This window comes from Egretta garzetta, unplaced genomic scaffold (genome assembly GCF_000687185.1).
Source record: "Egretta garzetta isolate BGI_Z169 unplaced genomic scaffold, ASM68718v1 scaffold154, whole genome shotgun sequence".
NCBI lineage: Eukaryota > Metazoa > Chordata > Aves > Pelecaniformes > Ardeidae > Egretta > Egretta garzetta.
In genome coordinates, this window is record NW_009259600.1 from 8,642,405 (window position 1) to 8,647,726 (window position 5,322).

The 5,322-nt window shown below is 37.0% G+C and overlaps 1 protein-coding gene across 2 annotated transcripts in view; it reads right to left on the reverse strand.

Annotated features, from left to right (window-relative positions):
• EIF3E (eukaryotic translation initiation factor 3 subunit E) overlaps window positions 1–5,090 on the reverse strand; it is a 41,715-nt gene extending 36,625 nt beyond the window's left edge. For both annotated transcript variants that reach the window (XM_035893816.1, XM_009638393.2), the window contains exon 1: window positions 5,086–5,090. The gene's annotated coding sequence lies outside the window, so the exon portion shown is untranslated. The remainder of the gene's footprint in view (window positions 1–5,085) is intronic.
• Window positions 5,091–5,322: the final 232 nt, after the last annotated feature.

A 5,322-nucleotide genomic window follows, 5' to 3' on the forward strand; every position in this document is an offset into this window, starting at 1 on the left:
CCCTTACAACAGTAATGCACCAAAGATGCCTTAAAATACAAAAAGAAACTCACTGCTCTCAGGCTTTGTCCATGGGAAGTGGACTGAGTCACCATGCTAACTACAAGAAAAACATTCCAGTCTTACAGTGCTCCCTCTACTCATCTCAAATTAACTTCTGCAGGAGGGATAACATTTTAGGCGCATTTGTTGAGGAGGAAAATTGAAGCAGGGAGATGATAAAGACTTACTCAGAGCTAGCACAATAGATTGGTGGCAGAACCAAGGAAAGAGGAAAAGATCTGACCTCAGTCTGGTCTCTTGCAGTACTTAATTGTTGTAGGGGCCTCCAGTCGGTAATGAGTCTAAGACAGTGGAAAGCAGAATTTCTCACGGGGGCGGGGGTTGTGGTGAAGATGTTCATTTCTCTTCTTTTGTTCGAGAGCTGTCTTTGAAGGCATTGTTCTTCCACAGCTGCAGTAGCCTACATTCATTGTGATAATTGTGGGACAATATGTAGAATGGATGATTGATACATGAGATAAAGTTGTGTAAAAATATTACTAGAAGATCATACGGAGATAATAAATTATGCAAAGGCAGCTCAAAGAAATAAACTGAGGACAATTTTTGTGGGGTACAATGTGGGAGATGGTACAACAGATCCAAATAGGGATAAAAATGAGTAAGAGAAACAGCAACTAAAACATTTGCTGGAACAAGTCACAGAACAGGACGTGAGTTGAAGCATTACAGATAGGTAAGGCACAAAAAATGCAGTAAGTAGCCTATGGATAGAAAGGGAAACAAATTCTCTGTGCTCTTGAAGAGCTCTGTACTCCCTGTGCACCCTGTCATCTTTTTCCATATCAGAAGGAGATCTAAGTGCACTTTCTTCCTTGGGTAGAAAATCCAGGGGTGAAGGCTGGGACCAAGAGACCACAGAGCTCGCAGAGCAGTCTAGACACATCCAAAGAGGCAGGAAGGTGGAGCAGCAGAGAGATTGCTGCCTTACAAAATGTGAGATGAACTCAGTGCCTTTGAAGCAGAGCACGTGTGGGTAGGAGGTACTCTCCTACGCTCCTGAAGGGTGTAGGGTATAGACAGCAGTGAGCAGGCGAAGTTTATTTTGGGTCTGATTCTTTTTGTTTGTTTGTTTTCAAGACACCCTTTATACATTTGTTACCAGCTCTGTGTTAAGGTTTTTGAGAGCCAGGTATTCTCACGTTTTCCAGCTCTTCTATTCTCGCTCTTTATCGATTGTACTGTATCGCCTGGACACTTTGAACTCTCAGCGAATTTAGTTTTAATAGCATCTTGAAAGATTTTATAATAAAGTTAAAAGTGGATAAAATAATAGAAAATGCAGCCTACAGTGAGGAGAAATTGTTATTACTGAAGGAGTGTCTGAAGTGATGACATTAACTTGTTATTAAAGTGCATCTACTGAGTCCGCCACTTAAATTGGGCTTTATAGCAGATACTGTAATAAACAAAGACCCAGCTGGCTGCTTTAGGAACAAGCAGTAGAAGGAGGAATGATATAGGCACTCCTGTCAAATTATCAAATTCACCCTGTGGTTGTGGGCTTCTCTCTCCTTGGACAATAAAGGGAGATTAGCTACTGAGATGATGTGATTGCCTCTCCCAGTATGAACTGGCTCAGAATCCCCATTCTAAATGCAGCCTCAGCAAGGAAAGTGAAAGGAAAGCTGACTTTCCTTTCTCACTGTTGTACGCTTAGTAAATACTGATCTGCACAATTTATATTAGTGTTTTCAGTCAACAGAACATGACGGCTTAGATCTCAGTAGTTATTCCCTCCTTGCCTGACAAGAGTGGTATTGCTAAATGTCCGGTATCGTATCCTTGTAGACTAGTCTCCTGCAGCATGATACAATCTTAGGGGGTTTCATCCAAACCTGTTGAAGGCAGTGGGAAGGATCAGTTGATTTCAGTGGGTTTTAGGGGATCAGAAACAGATAGAGGATTTGGACCAGAGCATTAGCACGACAGATAATATTACTGCCTGCAGCAGAACAGCATTTTCCCTACTATGCTAAATCACATTTAAAGGAGTATGAGAGGTCCAATTCTTCTTTCCCGTCCTAAAATACTGAAAACATTTCAGTTGCCTATGCTAATATTTTACAATGTCATGTTTCAGAAATACAGGCATCACGAGCTGCATACAGGCAAAGAATGTCATGAAACTGTGATACGTTTTTAAGTTGTTGAAGCAAATTCCCTTCATGATGTTATGTGCTAAATCTCATCCCACAGGGAAGGTGTGTGTGAGTTTTCTGTTTGGTTTTTTTTGATTGGTTATTTTTTTCAAGCTGAGTTATTAGGCCCTGAAAAATGGAATTGCTGATATAATCTGAAATAGTATATCCTGAAGGGCCACGTTAGGAGTCTAATAAGCCCCATTGTGAGAGTCATTTGTCATTTTATCCCTACAGGCAAATTTGTAAAGGTTAGTGAGGGCTATTTGTCAAAGGTAAATGCTGCTTAAAATTCTGTTTCCAAAATACAAGTAGTTTGTAAATAGTACTAGTTGTCCTTTTCAGATTATTTTGGTTTTGAATAGGACAGATGAGGAAAAAAGTGTCTAAAATGAAATTGTTTATACATTGCTTAATTATGAAGGACTGTTTTTCTGTGTAAATTGTTTCAAGCTGAGCATGCACAGTTTTGATCAGAAAATTGGGATGGTCTACGTGTAAAAACTCCGTGTGCCAATAGGCAATAGTTGGAAAAATGCAGATATTTTAAATAGGATTGGTTTAAGAGGGGAAACTAGTGTATTGGTGGCTAAAAGTGTATGTATTGTGTATCCTGCTGTTTGTTCTTCTCTAAATGTGAATGATGCCTTGCAATTCCAAAATGCCCTTGTCAGTATGTATTTTGAAATGTTTATCCTTGTAAATGGAAATTAAGATTCCAGGCTAGTGAGTTCCCCCTACTTAATTCTGATATGGTTTAATAAAGGTTCTACATAAAGCATTTGCAATACTAGGAAGAAGGCTGATATGAGAGCCCTGCCTTTACAGTAGCAAAATGAGTTGTGGTTATTGCTTTTTAACATGTTCTTTAAAGCATGATTGTTGAAAAAGCTTACAATTGAAAATCATATTCCACTTAACTACGGCATTAGCATTTTACAGGGCGTTGGATAGGAACCTTTCTTCTTTTAAATTAGGGGAACTTAGGGTTTTCTTTGGTTTTTTTCATCAAGTTAACTAGTTATTTTCTGACAGTGCAAAACTGGAGAGTTTAGGTAGCTGAATTCACAGTAAACTACTTGTAGGCTTGTAAGGTCTCATTTAAAGTAGCCCTTAGATATATGATCATCCTTCCATGTAGCTTAGTAGTCAGTCACCCCAATTCATAATACAAATACTGAACCAGAAAAGGGAGTGCTTGTTTTCCTGAACTTTTTAATCAAACAGACTCTTCCCCAAAGATGGATCAAATCCTCTTTTTTAATTTATTCAGCATAAATGAATTAAATTGAAACCTCATTAGCTCACAGTTGGGAGAATCTCTCTGCGATGATTTGGAACACTTGCTAGGGATTAACCCCAAATCCCAGACCCTGTATTTTTCTGCACTGCCTTTTCTAGTGTCATCATCTGTTCATGGTAAAAGACTTTAGAGCCCTTCTTTTGGAGTTGCTGAAAAACTTACGTGCCTTTCACCTGTGTTTTAAAATGCTTGTATGTTAATATTAGACTCAACAATTCTCCAGTAAGAATTTTCTGAGAATTAGTGAATCAATAGTTACGAAGTTGAGTGTATGAATTACACAAAAGTATTACTATTTTACCCTAAGCAGTTGAGGAATTGCCATGATTGTAAAGTAGTAATTCTATTAGCTTAATGTCAAAGCTATGCCTGCTTCTTTTCTGCTAAAGACAAAAGCCCTTGTGAAAGTGCTTGCTCATTATCGAAAAGATAATAGGATAATACTATGCAGTTAAGTATGAAAAGTTTTATTCCTGCATCAGCAACGTTAATGATAAGCATAATGTTAGCCTATTGACATACTGAATTCTTTAGAATAATCATTATATGTCAAATGGTTTTAGGTTTACAGAGAAGTCTCATTTTTAAGTCCGGGTCATAGCCAAAAGGTGGCAGTATTCTATTCAATATTCATTTGCAAAACAGTATAAAAATGCATGTATTTATTGACACTTTGCTTCTAATAGCAGATCAAACTGGTTGATTGTATCCTGGAAATAATGTTGGTTTATTAGAAGGACCTATTTAGAATGAAATTAGAAATTAAATTTCTTGCTTAGGCCTGAAAGCTTTAAAAAATAACCTATTACATAAATTTTAAATATTATGTGTGTAGTGTTTCACGTGGTATCTACATTGTCACTAAAAAGAAAAATTTGGGGTCTAGGCTTTTTTAGAGTACTTAAGAACATCAGAACTTTTCCTCTAAGTGTTGGCAGAGTTAGCTCATTTTACCTTCAAAAAGAGAGACAGTAATCTCCACATGCTTTTAATATGAGCCAAAACTGCTGCATTAAAAACAATTTGTTTTATACACCCTAGAGATGTTGTAATATTTTTCATAAAGTGAGTGTGGGCTTTTTTGTGCTGAGACAACAATAAGTTGAAGAATTGTTGAAATACTGCTTTTTCTGACTGCCAAGTTGTTTAGCTATACATCAATGGTTTTTCTCAGAATAGTTTGAGATAAGGGTTTAAATATTAGTGGGAGAGAATGCTTGCAAGTGCAATTATGTTCAAGCAAATGTTTCCATGTAAATTTTGATCCATAGTTATGTCAGATGTAAATATGAAATTACTGTAGTTACAGATTAAGTCAAATGCAGCGAATAAATATGTTAATATGAAACACTTAAAAAAATCTCTTCTTGTTACAGCATTTTAGAAATATTTAAGAATTAAGGACCTATTCCCCAAATATTGGCCAGTCTGTTTTCCTGTGAAAGTATTTCATCCTTTCCAGTCTTGAAAAGGTTTGATAAACATTGTATGTGGGATAGAAAAAAACCTGATTCAAAGGGCAGGAACTGGGAAATCCAATTGAAATGGTACTGCTTTTTAATATGCTTCCATATTCACCTCCAGCAGAGTATAATTCACATGTATCTATCTTTTGTAATGTCAGACAAAACACAGCTGGTACGGTTTCTGAGGGAATTGGAATTACTAGGCCTTGAGATTCATCACCGACTTCTCGCTTTTTTTGCACTTTATTTTCTGAAAACTCGCTACATCTCTAAGGGCTGATCTTTCGAAAAAGGACAAGAGACACATTTTGTTCAACACAGACAAGAAAGTGACGTGAAATCTAATTAT